The following is a 23,508-nucleotide window of genomic DNA, read 5'->3' as shown; positions in this document are numbered from 1 at the left end:
GAATTAGTTTCTTTTTCAACGGTCTGCTCTTAATTGGATAATGAAGAATTATACATTGTGATCTTTAAGAAGTAATTAAATTGTACATTCAGTACCGTGTAGGATTGGGAGTAGGCAATTTGCTTCCTCATTATCTCTAGGGATCTGTTTGCACGTGGGCTGTGTACATATGTTTCATGCAGTCATTTGTCAAGCATCCTTATATCTTCTATTTCCTACAAACCTTGTCATTTATTTCAGTTCCTTGAATTTGTAAGATCAAAAACCTCCATCTTACTTTATATTCTCCTGTGGCAGACTTCAGATATGGGGACTAAGTAGTTCCTTTAAAAAAAAAGTTATTTGAAAGAAAGAGTGGGCGGGGGGCAGGCAGAGACAGAGAATCTGCAAGCAGACTCAATTCCCCTGCTGAGCGCAGAGCCTGAAGTGGAACTTGATCTCACGACCCATGAGGTCATGATCTCAGCCAAAACCAAGAGTCTGATGCTTAACCAACAGAGCCACCCAGGCACCCCACGACTAAGTACTTCTGTCTTAACTCCCCATTTTTTTCAGCAAAAAGCCAGATACATAAGTATGGGTGAACTTCCATGACCTAGTCCTGGCCTAGACTGAATTTCTTTTCTTTTCTTTTCTTTTAAAGGTTTTATATATTTATTTTAGACAGAGAGGCAGAGTACAAGAGAGAGCATGAGCAGGGGGAGGGGCTGAGGAAGAAGCAGACTCCCTGCTGAGCAAGGAGCCTGACATGGGGCTCAATTCCAGGACCCTGGAATCATGACCTGAGCTGAAGGCAGACACTTGAGGGACTGAGCCACCCAGGAGCTCCCTGGACTGAATTTTTTACCATTTTTTTTTCAGTTTTTTTTTTTTAACCATTTTCTCTGTTCTTCATTTTATATTACAACAATGTTTGAAATTCTTTGAGCATATAACACTGTTTCATTCACTCATGCTTGTGTACATATTGTTTCATCTGCCTAAGACTTTCTTTCACTTACCTGCCTGAAGAACTGCAAGGAGGTTCAACTCAAATGTTAACTACTTGGCAACATTCTCTTTAATTCAGCCTCATCCTCTAAGCAGAATTCATTACTTTCTTCTCTGTGTTATCTCTAGACCTTGTACGTACTCTCTTTATCACTGACTTTGCCCCTGTACATTTTAATTGCTTGCTTGTAGACCTGGTTTCTTACTTGATTCTGAATTGCTTGAGAGAGATACTTTGTCTGATTCTCCTTTATTTCTTCAGAACCCAGAATGATACCTGACAGAGTAAATGCTTATTGAAAAGGAGATTTATATTTTCCTTGGTTTCACGTTCCTAAAGACTCATGCCTTTCAATGCAATTTTCTTTGTAAAGATGAAAATCTGTACTGAGAAAACAGCACTTGGTAGGAATGAGCATGTTAATTAGTAGAGCAAACATTAATGACTAAATCAACTTGTCAATACAATGAGAATTTTTATTTCCATAGAACTTCACAGTTTCTGAAGAATTTTCTTATACATGAACTTACTTTGATACTACCAAGGTAGATATTCATTACTTAGTACAACTGGATGAATGAAGATCCCACAATGTGTTTTACTCAATATATGTAGTTTGTATGTTTCTGGGTTTTTTTGTTTTTTGGTTTTTTTTCTTGCTTTTAACCTCAAATTGCATGTTCATTCCAGGCACAAAGATAGGAGATATGAGCTTAGTGACTCCACTTCAAGAAAAATGGATAATTTATTTGTTTTATGGAAGTCTTCAAATTGAAAACTGATTGTTTTCTAAAAGATTATTTAGCATAAATAATTCTCTTTTTTCAGTTGAATGGGAGCTCATAAGCATTTATTTTAAAAAATGTGTACCATATCTCAGATATTAAGCTAAATGGCATGAGATAAAAGTATTCTCCAATGTTGTTGCAAAATTTCAAAGACTTGTGAGAAAGAATTTGCAACCATTAAAAAACAACAAAAACAATCATTTCCCCCTTTTTTTTTCCTGAATGAAGAAAAGCAAAAAGGAGTATGGGGATACATTCGATTTTTGCAGTAGCTCTCTAATACTTATATACAGACACACAGATTATTATAGAAATATAAATAAAATCTGGTTTATATGTTGGAATTTCAATTAACCAATGACTAGCCATTTTAGAAATGGTTATGTGATTGCAGCTCAACGTTGTTCTCTGGTTATTTCAACAAGAAAATACGGAAAATAAGTCATACTCCCTACCTTCTATTTACTCAACACATCATTTGACCCAAGTAAGTCTTATTGAATTATGTAGGTTTGCAGTCCAGAGTTGCTATTTTTTTGTCTACCCACTTCCTCCTTTCTTTCCATAAATATTCTCTGAATTTTAAGTGTCTGACTACATTTGAGAGCTGAACCACTTGCCCTCAATGCAACCCTAAATATCATCATGAAAGGATTTGGCCAGAGCTGTATTTTCTAATAGTCACTGGAGCCAACTATTAAATGCTATTGTCCCATTTTTGATATTAATTTTCATCTTAGTGTCACCAGCCATTTCTTCATGAGACTGACACTTGGCAGGTAGTCTTCCATTCTCTTCTGATGCTGCTCATGACCCTGGCCCTGTATGAGGGAACACTGCCTTCCCCTGTGCTGTTCCTGCCAACCCCTCCCTTCCCTGCACTTCCAAAGCATGGGCACAGACAACTGAGAACAAATAATACAAATTTAAAGGGACTTCACTAAAGTTTAAGGGAAAAGTGAAAGGAGAATGTAACTCAAGCAATAATAGAATACTCTACTCTCTTTCTTACTAAACCAGTTCTTTACACGGGTCCTCAGTTGTGTCCCTCCCAGTTTCTTTCTACTTCACATCTCAGAATATGATACCCAACAGCTCCTGCCCACAAAGAGAGAGGAGGTTTTCCCCAATCTATATGAATCTCTGTTTCCTGGGTCGTCATTGTCTTTCTTTGGTTTAATCTCTTTCAAGGATGATTCAGACTGGGAACATCCATCATATTCTGCGGAAAACCCAACCCCGTCATAGAGATTTAGTATGATTTTATGGCCTGATGTGACAGTCACAAAGCATTATATCACTAAATCTTCAAAAGCCTGAGTAATTTAATTTTATCCATGATCACCCTGAGATAGCTATCTATGATTATATCTATATTTTATATTATACAGACATTCATTTCAATTGCCTCCATGTACAAGGCACATTTCTACTAGAGGAGTCAAGCATCTCTATGCAAACCTTTAATATTTCTCAATAACTTGCTAGATTATAGTCAGACTGCTTAGTTTGATATTCAAAACCCCTTACATTCTGGTCCCAACCTACATTTCATGCTTGGTTTTCCTGTTCCAGTGCATCCTATGTTCCACTCAATCTGGTCAACTGAATAAGCCATCTTTGCCTGTCTCTCTCCCATGGTTGTCCTAATGCAACTACTTCCCCCATAGAAACAAGTCTTCACCCAATGACAGAATTTTTATCATCCTCTTTATAATTCAATCATTAATAAGGCATCATAGAACTCAAATCAGATTTTTTCAGTGTATTGTAAATTGTAGTTAAGCTTTATAGTTATGAAAAAATCAAGCATTAATTAAAGGATCTGTGCAGGCCAAAAATAATCTGATTTTTTGGTTAGATATGCTTCCAAGAGTAAAATTCTATAATGGTCTAACTGCACCACTGACCTACATAATTTACCACGGTGGGCACTGGGGGAGACTCAAAGTCAGTACAAGCCAGGAATGCTCTTCTCAATTAACTAAAGGAGAACAACTACTGTTTCTTTTGTTTGTTCAGAAGAAAATAAAAGGTTCTATTCTGTATAATGAAACACATGAGTCACAAAGGTAATAATACACTGAAGAGGTTTAAAAAAACACAATTTAGAAAAGATTCCTAAAAGTACTCTCTGAACTAAATGAATGCCAACTCATCCATTTAGGAACTAAAACATCAGATTAAAAAGCAGCAAGTTCTTTTATGTTATTGGCAAATGAATCTCATTTCAGGGCTTTTTGCTTTCAATGTTGTTTGTTTTTAAAAAGTTGGTATGTATAGAAGCAATGACCAAGCAGCTTAGTGAGTTAATAAATTGGCAGCTCCAGGGATAAGAAAAAGTGCCTCATAGAAGACAATATATGTTACATAAAAAGCAGGACTATGTTGTTCACTGGCTTTAGGTCTTTTTTTTTTTTTTCTCCCTCCAATAGACATAACGTTTTTTTTCTTCTCCCTCAAATAGACATAATGAAATTATCTACAATGAAACATCTGTGATGACTATATATCCAATTACTTCTGAAAAGTCTCTCATGTAAGGGGAAGACTAAGCATTTTGTGAGTTTGGAGATTCACTAAGCAAAAGTAAATTCAGTCAAATCATGCTGTGTTAAAGAAAGGGAAGCCAAATTACCAAAATAATGCAAAGGGGAAAAGGAATGATGAGAAAAGGAGAAAGAGGAGTGGAGATCAAGTGGATGAAACACAGCCACTTCATTTAAAAAACATCCTTCAGAAGTACAAATGAGTCTTGCTGGGGAAAAAAAAAAGTCATAATGAGAACTCTGCAAGTGTCTGAGTCATGTTAAGGTTGGACTATGATTGAGAAAAGATGTATATGTATTTAAATGTATATATGCTCTTATCTGCTAAAAGTGTTTTCATTAACACCCACTCTGTTCCCTCATGATACTGAGGCTACCCTATATATTATTGAAATTTAACAGAAGGATAGCTTTATAAATTAGCTTCTCTGCAATGGTTAAAATCAATAAGAAAAGAAAATATTCAATATGCATGTAAAGAAAGGCCATAGCCCTTGAAGGTTTAAGTAACTAAAGAGGTACTGCCATTTACAAAGCTTCGAGGAAATAAATATGGACTGACTCTCCAAGTGCAGGTCCATAGTTTTAATGATTGAAGACAAAATAATGGCACAGTTTCAAGTATCAGGGGACTGGTGCAGAGCTCCCTTTTGAAAGGAGAAAAGGAGGTCCAAGTGAGGCTCTCTCATCACTGAGCAAGAAGAGGCATGTAGGAAGAGAAATGCCTATTTTGATAGCTGAGAAAACTACAATCCTTGGTACTTCCTGCCAAAGGAAATTGAATATAGTGGATTCTGGCTGATTCATAGAATGAAGGAACTTCACATCTTGGAAATAAGAGAACAATGATAATACAATTTTACTTTAATTTCTTCACTGTATCTAGCAGAGTTTTGCTTATAAGAAATCAACAAATATGTGTTGATGGAATGTTATGTGCCAGAGCTACCTATGATCACTCAGCTTGAGTTATAACTGCCCATTTATTCACAGTTCATTCATGATTTCTGCACTGACCTGCCATTTTTCTTTACTGCTTTAGTTTGCATTTCCTTCTCCAACCTCCATTGCTCATCTTCCCTTGCCTCCTCACTTTTGATACTTCAATGAATCATGTTAGTTAATCAGTCTGACCTAGAATCTGCTATCAGTAATTTATACTAGCCAACACTTGACATATTTTACTTTGGCAACGAGTCCCTGCATACTGAGAGACAGAATATACAAATGGACAATGGCCAGTCCTTACAGGAAAATAGAACTCTGACCCATAACCACTGCAGCAATCAGACCAGAATTGTTAGGACTTGGTTGGTAACTGCCACTTCCCTAATTTTTGTTCCTGTCCCCTTCTTACAGCTTCGGTTCAGTCAACCAGAGAAAGCCGAATATGCTTACCAAACCAATCACAGAGGACACCTTGCTTCTCTTAGCCTGACTTCTGTTTCCTCATGCCAGCAACCTCCACTCAGAGCATATTTGAAGCCTTTCCCTTTTTCTTAGTATAGAGTTTTCCCACTACCCTACCTACTTTTAAGTCTCTGCCCAACACAGGTGATGGTGTCTGGCTCCTTTGCTATAGCAAGCTCTAAATGAATAGCTTCTGTTTGTTCTCATTTAGGTGGTCCTCATTTATTTGACAATACTACCTGTACCAATATTTATATTGTAAATTCCCAATTTCTTTTTTTTTTCAAATTTTTATTTAAATTCTAGTTAGTTAACATTTAGTGTAATATTGGCTTTAAGAGTGGAAGTTAGTGATTCATCACTTACATATAACACCCAGTGCTCATCATAACAAGTGCCCTCCTTAGCACCCATCACCCATTTAGCTCATTCCCCACCCAACCCCCTCCATTAACTCTCAGCTTGTTCTCTATCATTAAGAGTCTCTCATGGTTTGTTTCCCTCTATGTCCCCCCTTCCCATAAGTTCACCTGTTTTGTTTCTTAAATCCCACATATAAGTGAAATCATATGGTATTTGCTTTCTCTGTCTGATTTATTTCTCTTGGCATAATACACTCTAGCTCTATCCATGTTTTTGCAAATGACAAGATTTCATTCTTTTTGATGGCTAAGTAATATTCCATTGTGTATATATACCACTTCTTCATTATCCATTCATCAGTCAATGGACATTTGGGCTTTTCCCATAATTTGGCTATTGTTAGTAATGCTGTTGTAAACATCAGGGTGCATTTACCCTTTAAATCTGTATTTTTGCCTAATTTTTAACTTACAAAAGAATATTATGCTTCTGTTTTTTTTTTAAATTTTATTTGTTTATTCTAGAGAGAGAGAGAGAAAGAGAAAGTGAGAAGTGGGAGAAGCAGAGGGGGAAGGAGAGGGAAGAAGGTGAGAATCTCCAGCAGATGTGGGGCTCAATCTCACAACTCTGAGATTATAACTTGGACCAAAATCAAGAGTTGGACACTTAACTGAATGATCCACCCAAGTGCCCCTATGTTGGTTCTGTATTAAGCATAAATCAAACATAGCCAAGCAATGAGGAGAAATTTCTTTGGATTCTTGAGAGATGCCTCAGCCAGATGATGGTCCTGCTCTAATTTCTACAGATATACCAGGACTTGCTGATAGGAAGAAAGCCTGTGAATCTTTTCAAATTTATGATGGTATTTGGAAACTACCCAAATTCTGGTTTACTGAAATGCCTCTTTGCTAAGTAGCTGCTCTTCATCTCTTGTCCGTTTATGAAAATGGAAGATGGTTGCTTTTCCTCCTTCACTCTGAGACTTCAAAATGTGCAACCTAGATTATATTATCTCATATTTAAGAGTATTATCTGAATTTTTGTAAATGCGCGCACACACACATATATACACACATGACATTTTAGGATGCTGCCACAGAAGAAGAAACTGAGGCTCAGAAAATGTAAAATGATTTAATCAAAAATCAGAATTGGTAGGTACCTGATTCATGGTGTGAATCTACCTTGCTTTGAATTTAAAGACCATCTGCCTTCCTCAATATCACACTGGCTCATATAATCACTCTTTTTTTTGTGTGTCTCATGTATGAATGATTATCACTTCTTTGTGAACACTATTTGAAGGATTCCGAATGAAGATGCTCAGTTAGGTTTAGCAGATAACTATTAGTTTTATTCTATTTTTAGATTTAAAGTCTTCAAAGATAGGAACTCTCTCTTACTCTGTAAGACCCTAGAGGGATGCCTGGGTGGCTCAGTTGGTTAGGCATCTGCCTTCGGCTCAGATCATGATCTCAGGATCCTGGGATTGAGTCCCACATCAGGCTCCTTGCTTGGTGGGGAGCCTGCTTCTCCCTCTGCCTGCCATTTCCCCTGCTTGTGCTCTTTCAGTCTGACAAATAAATAAAATCTTTAAAATTGTATTAAAAAAAAGACCCTAGAATAATTCATAGTCTATCCTTGTCTTTCTAATTTAATTACCATCCTCACATTTTAATCAAAATGGATATTGTCATTTGTAACAATTGTCAAAAATTGAATATCCAGGGATGCCTGGGTGGCTCAGTCGGTTGGGCGTCTGCTTTCAGCTCAGGTCATGATCCCAGGGTCCTGGGAATGGGTCCTGAGATTGAGTCCTGCATCGGGCTCGTGGGGAGCCGGCTTCTCCCTCTGTCTGCCACTCCCCCTGCTTGTGCTCTGTCTCTCTCTCTCTTTCTCTGTCTCTGATAAATCAATCGATCAATCTTAAAAAAGCAAACATACTGTATGTCCAAAGTGCGTGTCTCAAAAAGACACTTTGGTGATTGTGAGGTTATAGGAGGATTGTTTATATGCATATTCCATTCATCCTTATTTCCGAATGAATTAGAAAAATCTGGTCCATATTATACATTGATTCTTGTAATGAATCTCTACTCAAAAGCCTGGGTAAAGCAGAATATCCTCAGCATAAGCTAGAAATATAAGAGAATACCCTTCCTTGAGAAACTGAAAAAAGGAAAAAAATGATTATGAAGTATAACATTTTATTCTACAATACTTAAAAATGAAGAAAGAAAGGGGACAAGTACAAAGAAAAACTGAAAGGTAAAACAAACAAGTTATAGAAAAAAATTGTAGTGTTGGTTTTTTTTTCCACTGGGAATATTAAAATAAAATTGCAGAGTCAATTGCATATTAATGCACACAGAAGAGCTTTACCTGTCTACTTGCTCAAAATATGTAATGGCCAGCCATGGCATTGTTAAATGTCATGTGCACCTGATCCTTAGCCTGGCTTCAATATGAAAGCCTTAGTTTAATTACATTTCCCTTCCACTGTGAGGACAGTTTGACTGACAGGCATTTTACAAATAAATTGTATGTATTTCAACCTGTTTCAAAGCCAGGAAAAAATATATTTAATAATATCAGCAATGTTGGTGCCAGTTGTTCTATAATCTTTCTTAAGAAAAGATTGTATATAAGATTACAATGTCAGATATTTTAATAACTGAAAAGAAATTAGAAAACTTTAATTTTAACTAATTCATTACACCTACGTAATCCCTGGAAATGTTAGTGAGAGTATGTACTGATAACAACCTTGAATTTATATAAAGCTCTATCCCATCACATATTTATCTCCACATGATATCATTTTATCCTTCAAAGATTCAGTAAAATATATACAAAAGTATTACTATCTGATATTTTATAGGTAAATGAAATGAGGCTAAGAGAAAAGCAGTGGCTGGTCCAAGGTTACAGGGTAAGTAACAGGGTCAGATTAGGGCTTTTAGTTCTGTAAGAGCTTTGCTTCTACAGCCCACTGAGTTAGATAGGACCACTCTGAAATATTTAGTATAGCATGAATTTAAATTACATGTTTTTATATACAAAACCAATGAATGAATTTAATTTTTATGTAATTATCACTGCTGATCATAATTAATATAATTGTACTTATAATAATATATTATACCAATGTTTTCAAAACTTCTCTGAGGAAAAGACTCAACTGAATGCTTATTTCAAAAAGAAAAAAAAAATGAGATTCCCAGACACAACCCAGACATACTGAATGAATATATCCAATATTGAGGTTTAGTGGTCTATATATGAATAAATTCTCTCAAGTGATACTTAGCTCCAGGGACATTGGGAATCAATCAACGATTGAAATAAATTACAAAATAATCTAGTAGCTCCAGTAAGTACATTTGTTAAGTGTGTAATTATTAAACATATTTGTAAGATAAGATTGTATAAAGGAAGATAAAATTTATGGAACAAAAGCAAGGACTTTCTCCAATTGTAATCATGCCTTGTAAGAGATATAAAAATGTTCAGAACAAATAGATTAGGATGATAAAGAGACAGATAACAAATGGCTAAATGACTCTGTGATGCTTAAGAGGGAAAGCAAGAATTTTATAGCTGTCTTAAAGCATTTAAAGAATTGTCCCGAGGAAGACAGGGAATTATGTTCTTTAAGTAGTAGTGAGCACATGGCAGATACTCAACAGATATTACAGAAATGAATGAATGAGTAAATGAATGAGCGGATGAATAAATAGAACCAGTGGGTAGAAAGAAAAGCAAAGGGTGGAAGGGACAGGGAACTAAATATCACCTTAACGTAAAGACTAATGCTCTCTTGGCAAGAGCTGCCACAGGGTTCAAATCAGCAAATTGTCTCAGCTAGATAGAAAAATCAGATGACAGTTCATATTTTCTTTTGGTACCATTGAAAAGAGAGGTGATGATTCTTACTAAAATTATGCACCTTGCAAAAAGCTGGCCTTTTTTGGTAGCTACATCAAGCCATAAAAGTTAACCTTCAAACGTATTCTTTTTAATTCCCACAAAATGGTGAGACCAATTTTTAACACATGGAAACAATTTCAGGAAGGAAGTTGTTCTGGGAGAGAAAATGTCAAATATTTTTCAATTAAATATGCATTTCCAACTGTTTCTAGAACAAACCAATATTTGCAATACTAATAGTATGGCTTCTTGTCTTTCTCCTCTCATCTAGGAACTGTGCTGGGAATTTCACACATCTCAACAAGGGTATCAGGCCAGGTCTAGGACAACAAAGGCGTGTGGTGTAGTACAAAAACTCCCTTGAGTTTAAGGAGGTTAGGCAGCTACTCAGGGAGGAGCTGGGATTTAAACCTGTGTCTGTCTTATTTTTTTATCGTGTGTTTTTAATTTTTGTGGGTTTTATTTCATCCTGCAGAAAGCCTTCTACAGTTGTTTTTCTGAACTGAATTAGTGTCATCACTCTGTATTGCCTAATCAACATCCTCCAGTAAGACACAATTTATAGCAGAAATAAATCTCAGTAATTTCATCTGAGTTAAGTGATATCTGAAGATAAGTAAAAATTGGGCAAGACCTTTTATTAGGAAAATGCTATACTAAAATACCATTGTCATTTATGGAAAATGCATACTGCCAGGAATTTTTAAAATTCAATAGTAGACATCCTTTGAGGAGGGCTTTTTTTAGAATCAGAATATGAACTGGTAATGGAACGCACCCAAGAAAGAATCAGGGAAGCACTGAGCTTTGCGTGATAGACCAGACCAAGAGATTTGTAGATAGTCCGCACGCTTTGCCATCACTGCACTTCATCCAATGGTTTTTAAAATTATTGAAATGGAAGAGTAGAAATGATACCAGTTGTAAAATATGGAAAATCCCACAGGAGACAGGGATCACTTAAGTATTTGCTTTTCTGATGGAGACAAGATTTATTCACATATGAGCATTCTAACCACCCCCCGCCCCCCAGCTCCTACAACTAAAAAGAGAGTTTTCTCTTTGCACAGTAAATTACTCTACCTTACCCTCTACTTTCTTTGAAAAAGTTCGAACCCGTCTGGGTTCCCCTGAATTGCACTCTCCTTCCCAAATACATATATCCTAAATTTTGTTTATCATTTCCTTGCTTGTCGTTTAAGTTTTGTCTCATGTAAGTAAATGCCCAATATTTTTTTCTTTGAAATTCAGATAAAATGCTTGAAATATACATATTCTTTAATGACTTGTTTGCTTGTCTCAGCATCTTATTTAGAGACCTGTCCTATTACTGTGTATGGCTAGAGTTCATTCATTTTCATTGCTGTACAGTGACCAATTATATATATCACCAGTTGATATCTAAAGTGACTCCACCCATTAAAAAAACTCCCACCAAAAGCTTATGGGAGATTTTATTACCCATTTAATCTCTAAAACCATTGAGTCAAACTTCTTAAATTCAATATTGTAGGTGTGAAATAATATCTCCCTACCTTTCCTATCATTGGCCTATTTTCCTACGTTGTTATATGAGTTTTTTTTTAATGGAAATTTAGGCTTTCTTCATCCAAATTGTAAACAAAGCAATAGCTTTGTTGACAATAGGTATACATAGTCTCAATGTGTTGTGCCCTAATTTACCATATCTTTGATAAATGTAATTTTAACTGGTATTATCTACATTTCACACTTGATTTGTTCTCATGGCTTTTCCTCTAAAAGAGAGGAAAAAAACCTGGTAGGTTTTTCCCGCCTCAAGAACTAAATTTGTGATCTGATATTGCTATCAACTCACCTCAAATTGATAATAATTATAAGGTACAGCCACTAAATGAGTATGCTTCAGTCAACACACACACACACGCACACACACACACACACACACACACACACACACACACACACACACGTGGAAAGAAGCAGTTTCCCTACATTCTTGTTCCATGTTATCAGCAGGTCTGATAGTAGAAATCATACATGTCAGTGTTAGGTGGCTGCAGATCAGAAATATACACGATACACTATTGCTCCTTGACTGACTTTTGACAAGTTATGCAACTTGTCAACTGTTCACTACTTTTTTCAAGTATTTCTTATTGCTAAATGAATTATATAAAATTATGGCAGGAATCTTTGTTTATTTGCCATTTCCTATTGAATACTCCTACTGAGTGAATCTGTGTTCTCTTCTTTTTTGAATGACAACCAAAATTCTCCCTGGTTCCCTGAATTTATTGTGTGTCAGTATATCCCTGTAGAGTCATAAATAAACCTCACTGTTACACCCGTTTACATGGTATAACATTGTCTTATTGTGACTGACTTTGAATGGTAAATACTCAGAGAAACGTTTCATGTGTTCTAATTTCTTACTGGTCATTAGATTAGCTTTCCCCACAAGGGCAGATTTGGAGTCACTCAGTTCTGAGTTTGAAAGCTCAGCTTTGTACATTAGGGGTGTGAACTTGACACATATTCAATCTTTTTGTGTAAATTGCTGGCCTCATCTTCATGACAGAAAATCATAGGGAAAAATATCTATGCCAAAGATTATTGCTAGCATGAAGAGAGATAAAGCATGGGGCCCCTGGGTGGCTCAGTCATTAAGCGTCTGCCTTCGGCTCAGGGCGTGATCCCAGAGTCCTGGGATCGAGCCCCACACCAGGCTCCTCTGCTGGGAGCCTGCTTCTTCCTCTCCCACTCCCCCTGCTTGTGTTCCCTCTCTCACTGGCTGGCTGTCTCTTTCTCTGTCAAATAAATAAATAAAATCTTTAAAAAAAGAGAGATAAAGCAGAAATCAGGCTGAAAAAATTATAGTTATTTTCATCATCAGTAACACCCTTCTGGATAGTAGGTATTAAATTTACTGTGTGAGATATAAATAACAGTTAACTAATAAGATATTATCATGTCTAAGTTTGTGACATAGATGACCAAGGCATGGTATAAGGTTGCCAATCCCCCACCTTGTCCTTCCATCAGACATCATTGCTCAGTAACCATCTTTATTGAGCTGACATGTACTCTCACGTTCCTTTTCTTTCTTTTTTTTCTTTCATCATGGACTGTATATTTAATGTTTTATTGAAGTGTAGTTTACATACAATATTATATTAGTCTCAACCATACAACATAATTCAATTTATATATATTATGATGTGATCATCATGATAAATCACCATCTGTCACCATACAGAGCTCTTTCAATATTAACTACATTCCCTATGCTGTGCGTATCTTCATGACTTATTTATTTTACAACTAGTTTATACTACTTAATCCCCTTCTTCCTTTTGCCCATTCCCCCACTCCTCAGGTTTTTTGAAAAACTGGACCCTAAACTCTGTGGGTTGGATTTGTCTCTGAATCTAGAATATGGCTTGTGAAGTTTGCTGGGCAGAAGCAAGACCTACACTGGAGAGCCTACCTGAGGTGCAGCAGAAGAGGAGGAATGGGCAAACTGAAGTTTTGTATGACAAAGGCAGGTATTGGGTAAGCAACTTCTGAAAAGGAAGTAAGGATTCCTCTGAACACCTGAATGAACCACCCATGGCTTAGAACTGCTAAACCATGTGCTATCTGAAGTGAACCTAAGTTGGTAAGATTCTACATAGAATTCTTAGCAATTTTTTAGCAAGTGCAAAAAATGCAGCTCCCATCCTTATATTTACACATATCCTCTTTTCACAAGAAAAAAGACTGAAAAAGACATGAAGGAAATTCTTTCTCTTCTTTTTGAGATCCCAGGGAGCATGTTCTAATTGACTAAGGTGCTTCTCATCTACTCCCATAGGGATATTCTGTCTACATTCTCATGGTGAGGTAATGCCACAGCTTCAACTAAGGGACTCTTTTTTTTCAAGAAAGGTGGGAACAATACCCTTCAGCTTTGCACCCATAGTTATAAAGTTGAATTCTGAGGTCATTTCAGTTTCCCATTTCTGGGGTCCTACTTTGTTTTCTCACCATTTGATAAAGAAAGGAGATGACAAAATGAAAAAATAAGGTATCAAGGAGTACTCCTTACATTGGAGCTTGACCCTCTTGATGTGGGAAACAAAGGCAAAAGAAAAATTAAATTTCCTTACTGTCTACAGCACATTTACAAGTCCTTGAAACAGGCAGGGTGACCTTCCTCTGGGAGCTCAGCTGCATCAGTGTTGACACTTTGCTAAGGGCAAAAGGCCATCTTAGCCTGACCCCCAGGATCCTGTAAGTCTACTTTATTTTATTTATTTATTTATTAAAGATTTTATTTATTTGAGAGACAGAGTGAGAGGGAGAGGAGCACACAAGCAGGGGGGAGGGGCAGAGGGAGAGGGAGAAATAGGCTCCCCACTCAGCATGGAGCCCAATGCAGGGCTCAATCCCACGACCCTGGGATCATGACCTGAGCTGAAGGCAGACACTTGACCAACTGAGCCACCCAGGTGCCTCCTGTGAGTTTACTTTAAAGTGTAGAAATTCCTTTGGAAACTTCCTTTATCTCTAACCACCCCCCCCCCCGGCCCCAGGTATATGTTGGCAATCATCCTCCGAGCATATGTCCCGCTGATATACACCTGAAGGGTCTCCTGACTGAGGGTTTACTAAACAGTAATAAATAACCTTTTTCTAACAATAGCTAGCCCCCTCAGGATCCTGGAAACCTTCTTTTAAAATACCTTGGAGACTTGTGCTATCTCTAGCCCCCTCCCAACTTGAAAGTATATAATCAGGACTCCAGCGCAGCTATTTCTGCCCTGTCCCCATGCTGTAATAAAACCACCTTTTTTGCACTGGAGACATCTCAAGAATTCTTTCTTGGCTGTCAGTTCTGAACCCCAACATTTCACATCACTCTTTGTAATGCCAACATTAGTAACTATTTGAATGTAGATGACAAAGGACAGACGGTCAGTGTAACATCTCAAAGGTCCACATGTGTTTTATATGAAAGTTAAGTTAGTTAAGTTTGACCTGAGTTTTCTTAGTAAGTTTCCAAGTGTTTTCCAATGCCCTATATAACCATCTATGTCAAACGGCCTATCAAGAGAGCCTGAAGCATTACATGTATTGGACCATGGGCAAGCACTATTGAAGAGAGAATAGAGTGAAATCTCTGATGTCAGATTGATCCACCCAGTCCTGGGGTACCTAGTTATCCTAGACCATAGGATATGGTCTATTATCCACATGGTTATTCAGTTCTTCAGCTGCCCTGCCCCCATTATGTTATATTTATGTAAACATTACATGGATATCTTTATTAGAGGGTTCAGTTTTGGCATAAATCAGATCTCTTTCCATTGGCTTAAACTTCAATAACTTATTTGTCTAGAGCTCTTTGTCCCACTGTTTTCTGAGGAACTTGCTCATATGGCACATTTCCTATCTGCCCACTGGCAGACACCAGAGAATAACAACTGTAGAAGATACTGGAGAAGTCACCAGTGTGAATGAGTCCATGCATTCTTCAGGGTAACCTGAAGGTTGCAACCTTGCCTGGAGAGCATGATTAAATAGATTCCTAGGCTACATCCCAGATGATCTAATTCTGTAGGTCTGGCATGAGGTTTGAGAATTTTATTTCTATCAAGTTACCAGGTAATGTTGCTATTAGTTTAGGACTACACATCGAATATCACTCAATTATGACACCAGTGGCAATTTTACGATATTTTGTTGACAGATTTTAAAGAAAGAGCTTTCTCCTCGGGTATAATCTTCTTTCTTTGTATGTTCATATTTAAAATGGCAGGTGTATTCCTCAACCAGTAACAATGCCTTATTTGACTCACAGATGGGATGTCAATTCAGTGCTTCTTGTGAAATGATCACATTCTATACATAATTCAAATGTGATCTGATATCAACTGTTATGTACTTTTGAAAGCTCAAATTACCATGGCTCTGAACGTGCTTCCTCAATCTACCCAACAGATATGTTGGACTCCTAAAAATATCTCCTGTTATTCCCAATTGTCCCCTCCCTCACCAAGAGGACATAGCTTATAAGCCAGTTTCTAAAGGTGCAAGCAATTTCAGTTTCAATTACATTCTTCCTCTGATGTCTGGCTCCCTACTTCCCAAAGAGTCTCTTATTTAAGGTCCTCAGTGTTCTGATGTGGAGAACAAAGGCAAAAGGAAATGTAGACAAAATTAAATTTCCTGACAACTTGCGGCCCATTGACAAATACTTGAGACAGAGGCAGAGTGTGACATTCCTCCAAGAACTCCCAACTGTCTTCATATTAATGTTTTGCTAAAGGCAAAAAGCAACCATAGCTTGACAATGAGCCAGACCTCCGGGATCCTGTAAGGCTTCTTTAACATATGAAATCCTTTTGGAAACTTACTTGTCTCTATCTAATAAACTCCCCCACTCCCACCCACCACCAACTCAAACATCTATAACTAAGTGCTCCTCACAATCCCAGTGTGGCTCTTTCTGTCTGTAGGTCCTAACCCTGTGCTTTAATAAAACCACCTTTTTTGCATCGAAAATATCTCAAGAATTCTTTCTTGACTGTTCACTCCTGGACCTGACATCAAATCACATCACTGCTACTCTGGACACTGCCCATTCGAATGTACTACCTGTGAAAGCTTCTCAAGCTACCAATCCTCAAGGTGCAGGAGCAAGGTGGGACCAATGCAGAAGCAGGATGAAAAGCTCCACCTACTTCTGCACCACCCTTTAATCACTTTTATATTATTCAGAAACCAGGGAAAAATCCTTTTTGTGCTTAGGATTTTTTAAAAATTCATTCTTGAAGAGCTGCATGATTTCCTGACAATAGGTCCTTTAAATGGCAAATATTTAAAATCAATCCAAGAGGATGGATGGTGAATAAACCCTATTTACACCTCTCATTCTTTCTATTCACAACCAGCAATAGCCACCTTCTTCCTTCTCTAATTATAAGGCACAGTTCCATGCATATTGATGAATACCAAATAATGGGAGTTGTCTATGCTAGGCCTATGAATTACTAATTTCTCTTTAGTAACACACAATTAGCTCCTCTCACTAAAGCTCCATTTTACATATTCTTCCTTTTGTCTTGTACATAGTTTGAGGCTATTTTATTATTTTAGATGAGAAATGACCTGGCTTGTTTTGGGGGGTGCTAGTAAGTATGAAGAGCAGTGGTTATATTCAGAGTGTGTTTGGGGTTTGTTTCTGCAATGATCTCCATGTTTCCCATTGTCATTTATGCTGTTTTGAGAGAATTTAGCATGTACTGCTACTCCCATTCTCCTGGTTTGTTTTTAGCTCTCACTATAGTTTATATAGTCAAACAACTTCACATCTGATTTACGTAAGTGACAGAAATGTGATAGAGTCTGACAAATTCAAAAAGTCTTGTCCCACCATTGTAGCAAATTGGGTGCTAGAGAGGCTTTATTAAAGTCCTCAGGGCTTCGCAGGTAAAACAAAGATTTCAGAATGAGTTACATTAACTATTTGCAAAAGTGTTCCTCTAACCTTTAGATGCAATTTAAACATGCTTCCCTAATTCCTCTTAACAGTCCTTCTCTCAGGGGCAAATAAGCCTGGACTGCCTTCTGCGGTGTTTTTCTCACCTAAAAGATGCAAAATACTGAGGTTAGTAGGGCAATCCTGTCCAAGTACCCATTAATTCTTTTCATAGTTAATAAAATATGCAACAAATCTTCCCAGTTTTTCCTCTGAACTTTTCTGTGATGTATCCCTCCCTTTTGTTATCCTCAATACAGGTTAAGGCTTTTATCATCTCTTGCCAAGACTACTAAAACAGCCTCTTACCATCTCCCTCCATACTTACTCCTCTCAAATCAGTCTTTTCTACAGAGATAGATTTATCTAAACACACAAATTTAACTATGCTACGTTTACTTAGATCTGCATTTCCTACATTGTAGGGTGAAGATAACTGAAATCTCTGGAGTTGAATTTTACAGTGGTTATTATTTGGCAATTTTAGGAGTTGAGAATACTTGGTAACATTCCCAGCAAACAGCAGAGCCCTTAAACATACGAATATATCTTCTATGAAGTGTAAGTTTGAAGACATTAATTTAGTATCTTGTACATATAAAAAAATACATGTCCTAATTTTCAGTGTTTGCAGCATCATTTCAGAAATAACTATCTGAAGCTAAAAATAAGACTAAACAAAATGGTGAGCACTGGGCATGAATCACATTTTGAAAAGAAACCTGATTTCTATAATAAAAATTAATGTCCTGGGGCGCCTGGGTGGCACAGCGGCTAAGCGTCTGCCTTCGGCTCAGGGCGTGATCCCGGCGTTATGGGATCGAGCCCCACATCAGGCTCCTCCACTAGGAGCCTGCTTCTTCCTCTCCCACTCCCCCTGCTTGTGTTCTCTCTCTCGCTGGCTGTCTCTCTCTCTGTTGAATAAATAAATAAAATCTTTTTTAAAAAAATGAATGTCCTAATATCAGTGAGGAATCAATATGAAGCAGATTATAGAGGTTATATCAACAATTAAATAAAAGGTGAAGAGGTAATGAGAAAGATATAAGGGGAAATAGCAGTATAGATTTTGAATAAAAGTTATTGGCTGTTCAAAATTCTTTTCAATAATAGAACATTATTTTAAAGAGCCACCTATACATGTAATAATATTGGTCGAATACACCGTTGAATGTCAAATATTCTATTTAACTCATCAAGGACATAATCAGCAGAGAATAACTTTTGAAGAATTCATTGTGATGAGGGAACAGAAGGCAAGCTGCAGAATCTGACACCCTACAATCCATCTCCGGAACCCCCCCACCCCCCGAGATGGGATATATGTGACATTCCTCAGGCACTATGGCTGCCCTAAAGCTAAGGAAAGGAAAAACAAATAGTTAACTTATAGAGATCACAATCCTGCAAGACCTGAGTCTCCCTCAGTTTACAAATGTCTTGGCAATTTACAAGAACAAAGCATTTCTAACAATAACCTAGCTCCAGAAGGAACTAGATAGAATTACATGTCCTTATAATCTGCAACCCATTGACAGGTATTTGAGCCTGCAGAGTATAACGCTCCTCCAGGAAGTTCAACTGGACAATGCAAGGCCTCAGGTATCCTGTTAGACTTCTTTAACATATGAAAATCCTTTTGAAACCCCCCTTTTCCTTACCTCCCCCAACCCCATAGTATCTAATCAGCCACACCTGACAGCCCCGGGGTAGCAGCTCTTTCTGCCCATGGGTCCTGTCCCTGTGCTTTAATAAACCACCATTCTGTACCAAAGATGCCTCAAGAATTCTTTCTTGGTCATCAGCTTCAGACACCACCCCGCTGAACCTCACCTGTACACCAAAACCACATCAATTGGAACACAATCAGTGTTTTGATGAGGCTGGGGAAGAAGGAGGTGGGTAAAGTTCTGACATATGGATACCCTGGCACTAGAACTAGTCCTGCTTTTCCCACATAATAGCCCCAGAATGTCAAGCAATTGCTCTGTCTACACTGCCCATTCCCAGCAAAACTCCTATTTGCATGGTGCTGGGAAGCCAGAAAACCTTAGTGATAGCAAGAGATGTGAGGAAAACACACATAAAAACACTAGCAAGAGAGGTAGATGATACTGCCTATTTTTAAACTCAAGTGCTACTGATCCTGTTCCAGACTTCTTTAATTTAAAAAACTGATGAGCATCCTAAATGTAGTATTCAAAAGAAGAATCAATAGCTCAAAAACCAAGAAGGTTCTAACTTACTTCTGAAATCTCAGGAAATGAGAGACGGCAATCCTTTGCCTACATCAACCAGAGAGTGTGTCTAATCCTGCTCTCCCTTCCCCCTCTTGCTTATCTGTTCTTCATCTGGTGAAGGTGCTAACCCTATGGACAAACAAGTCAAATGCTGGTGAATTTATAAACATGTACGGTCTTTTTTTGAATGAGCTAATTGTATCCGTTATCTGTTGCTATGTAATGAGCAAATTACTCAAACTTTAGCATCTTAGAATAATAAACATTTATTATCTCTCAGAGCCTGTGAGGGTCAGGAATCCAAGAGTGGCTTGGTTGGGTTATTATGGCTCGGGGTGTCCCATAAGGCTGCAGTCAAACTGCCTCTCAAGACTTGAATGGGGTTGGAGAATGCACTTCAACACTCCTTCTTGTGGTTGTTGGCAAAGAGGCCTCAATTTATCTCTCTCCTCTTTCATTTTATCATAAGCAGCAAGAGAAACCAGGCGACACTTTTAATACTTTGCTTGGAAATCTCAGCTAGATCACCCAGTCACTACAGGCAACAATGCTGTCAAAAATTTCTGCCACTAGAGAGCAAGGATCCCCTCTCCTCCAGTTTCCGATAACATTTACCTTACTTTCCTGCAAGCCCTTGCTGGGAGCCTTATGAAATAAAGACCATACGGCTTTAAGACTTCAACAAACCCTTTCTTCAAGAGCAACATTGGGTAGGATCTAAAGGGAGTCAGGGAGAGAACCACGCAGCTATCTGGGGGAACAACATGCCCATTGGAGGAAGCAGAATGCACAAAAGCATGGAAGCAGGGATGCTCAACATGTTCAAGAAATATCCCGAAGGCCAGGTTGGCTGCAGCAAAATGAATGAAGGAAAAAACAGAATGAGTAGGAAGAAGGAGCTAGAGAAAGGAGTCAGATCATTTAGCAGCTTATAGGCTGCTCTAAAGACCTGGATTTCTCTCTGATTGAGACAGGGACATAATGGAAGAAATCCAATGTGATTTAAATTATAAAATCACCATCTTGGATGCTGGATAGAATATAACTCTGTGTGTGTTTGTGTGTGTGTGTGGTACCTGGAAGTCCGTTGGTAAACTTACTACAGTTCAAGTCAGTCCAAGTGTGAGAAAATGCCCTAAGAGTGGCTCATAGAAATAAAATCAGTGAGAAATTGTTAGATTTTTAATATATTCTAAAGGAAGAGTTATAGGATTCAAAGGAACTGATGCTCTTTCCAAATTTTAAAACATAATGATGGGTAGTTAAGTGTGCAGATATAACTATCTTTGAAATAAATGCTAGTCAATATAACACTGAAAAGATAGCAAATGTTACGGATGAATTAATTAACATAAATATTATTAACTTGAATATTATATACAAGAAACAGTCAAAATACATTAAAACTAAAATGAAAGGGAAAGAAAACAACTGAAGAAGATACTTTGTTCATCTATGAAAATCTTGTGAAAATGTTCATCTCTAATCAGGCAATATGTGTTTTCAAGACCAATTTTAGTGTATCCATCTAAACATTAGTTACATGGTTCCAGAGACCATTCCATCACAGTTCTGGAAGTTACCTCATTCTTTTTGAAAGCATTTACAGAAGGTCAGATATTCAGTGCTTGGGAAAGTAAGTTTACTAAAGAAGCAAACATCCCCACCCTCTTAAAGCTTTTCAAGGCTCCACATTACATACTACTGGTGAGCTGATGACAAGTCATAGTCTTACAACTCTCCAGACTTGGGATCATTAGCATTTGATTGTAAAACTGAAGGTACACATTCATAAAATCTCAAATTGCAATCCTGATAAATAGATCATTGGGGCATTCTGTTTTACATCTAAAGTTTGGGGTTAAGGGGCGCCTGGGTGGCTCAGTCATTAAGCGTCTGCCTTCGGCTCAGGGCGTGATCCCAGAGTCCTGGGATCAAGCCCCACATCAGGCTCCTCCGCTAGGAGCCTGCTTCTTCCTCTCCCACTCCCCCTGCCTGTGTTCCCTCTCTCACTGGCTGTCTCTCTCTGTCAAATAAATAAATAAAATCTTATAAAAAAATCAAGTTTGAGGTTAAAATATAAGTCAATAAGAAAAACACTTGTGCATTACACAGATAACTTCATAATCAGGTTTGGAAATTCAAAGTTCTTTTATTCATCTTTATACAAGTGAACTAGTTCTAATTTATCATAGGATGCATTGATCCAAAGGAAAGTTTGACATGTGAAAAGGGCAGATGATACCTGATAATTATGGAGCAGTAAAAGACAAGTGTCTTGGCGGCTGTGTTTATCAGATAAGGTATAGTGAAGTAACTGAAATTGCACATTGGTAGTCAGCCTTTCAGTGGTTTTAGTGCATAGATTACCTTACCATCAACTATGATTTTAAAACGTATTTGAGAATAGCTACCTTAAAATGCATAAGGGCAAAGAATCTATAGAACCTGAGATATTCTGACCAGGAAAGCCGATGATTTGGAAATAGCATTTCAAAGACAAACTCAAAGTAGATGGTAGTATAGTTTTATCTCTTTGATCACTATTGTACTGAATAGCCAATAGAAACACTTCAAATTTTATCCTAAGGTAAAAGTGGCATAGGACAGATTCCAGGTATGGACTGGCCCTCAATTGCTTCTAGGTATGGCCGCAGAGCACTGACCCCTTTCTGTTCCAGGAGTCTATTCCGCATCTATTTAGGCCCTATGTAGTCACTAAAGATTATCCCCAGCACCTCCAGTCATCCTTCACCTATTAGTGGTCCTCTCATGTGCTCTTTTCGGATGCTGTTACGATGTCCAATACTACAATTTCTCTCCATTGTCCCTGATGTATGACCAACCATGTTGTTAGAGTATTTATTAGCTAATCATGAAGTCTGCAAGGAAACCTGGGATTGTGAATATAGTCTGAGTGGTACTGGAGGTAGTTCTGGGAATAGAGTAGGGCTTGATAAAGTATTTTTTAATTATAGGTATCATCATTTTATGGAATACATTTGCACTATAAATCTTTCGCCAATGACCAACAATCTTGACACTTATTCTTTTTACAAAACGAGCACTGTTGTTGCAATCTGTGCTTGAAGAATTGCTAGGCACTACACATATTTAAGAGACTGTATTGGTTGGAGGCTAAAGATTATTTTTAAAATACGAGATTAGGGCATTTTTTTTCCTCTATTATAATAACCTCAGTCCTTAGTTGCCGAATTCATATTCATTCTTAGGAACAAAGTTACAGGATTTTTTAGGTGGTATGATAGTGTCAATGGAAGTCTCTGATTCATATTTGATATTAATAATAACTGAATTATTACTACTTATCAGGCACTGTGTAAGCTTCTTTCACTGGTTGCTTTAATTTAGCCCAAACAAGCAGACAGGACTTAGTCCTTTTATTCGAACAGGGAAACAAGCTTGGAGAGATAAAATAACTTGCTTGAAGCATCACAGACTGTTTAGATTCAGGTTTTTATTCTCAGTCTAGTATTCTTTGTCATACCACACAGACTCACTTATTATTCTGCAAGGAGGATTCATACCCTTAACCTTTAGTCTTAAACATCTGTGTCAGTAATCATCAGAGACAAGCTCCTAATCCTATTGTGTTCTGAGTTATTATTTCCAGAATGCCATTTTAGTCTGAGGATTACAGGGGCAAAAGTAAGCACCCAGCTACATTTCACAATTAGTGACTCAAAATCTTCAGCATTCCCACAGACAG

This window comes from Ursus arctos, unplaced genomic scaffold (assembly GCF_023065955.2).
Source record: "Ursus arctos isolate Adak ecotype North America unplaced genomic scaffold, UrsArc2.0 scaffold_8, whole genome shotgun sequence".
Classification (NCBI taxonomy): domain Eukaryota; kingdom Metazoa; phylum Chordata; class Mammalia; order Carnivora; family Ursidae; genus Ursus; species Ursus arctos.
The sequence above is the reverse complement of the archived record's forward strand: the minus strand, read 5'-3'. Positions refer to the sequence as shown.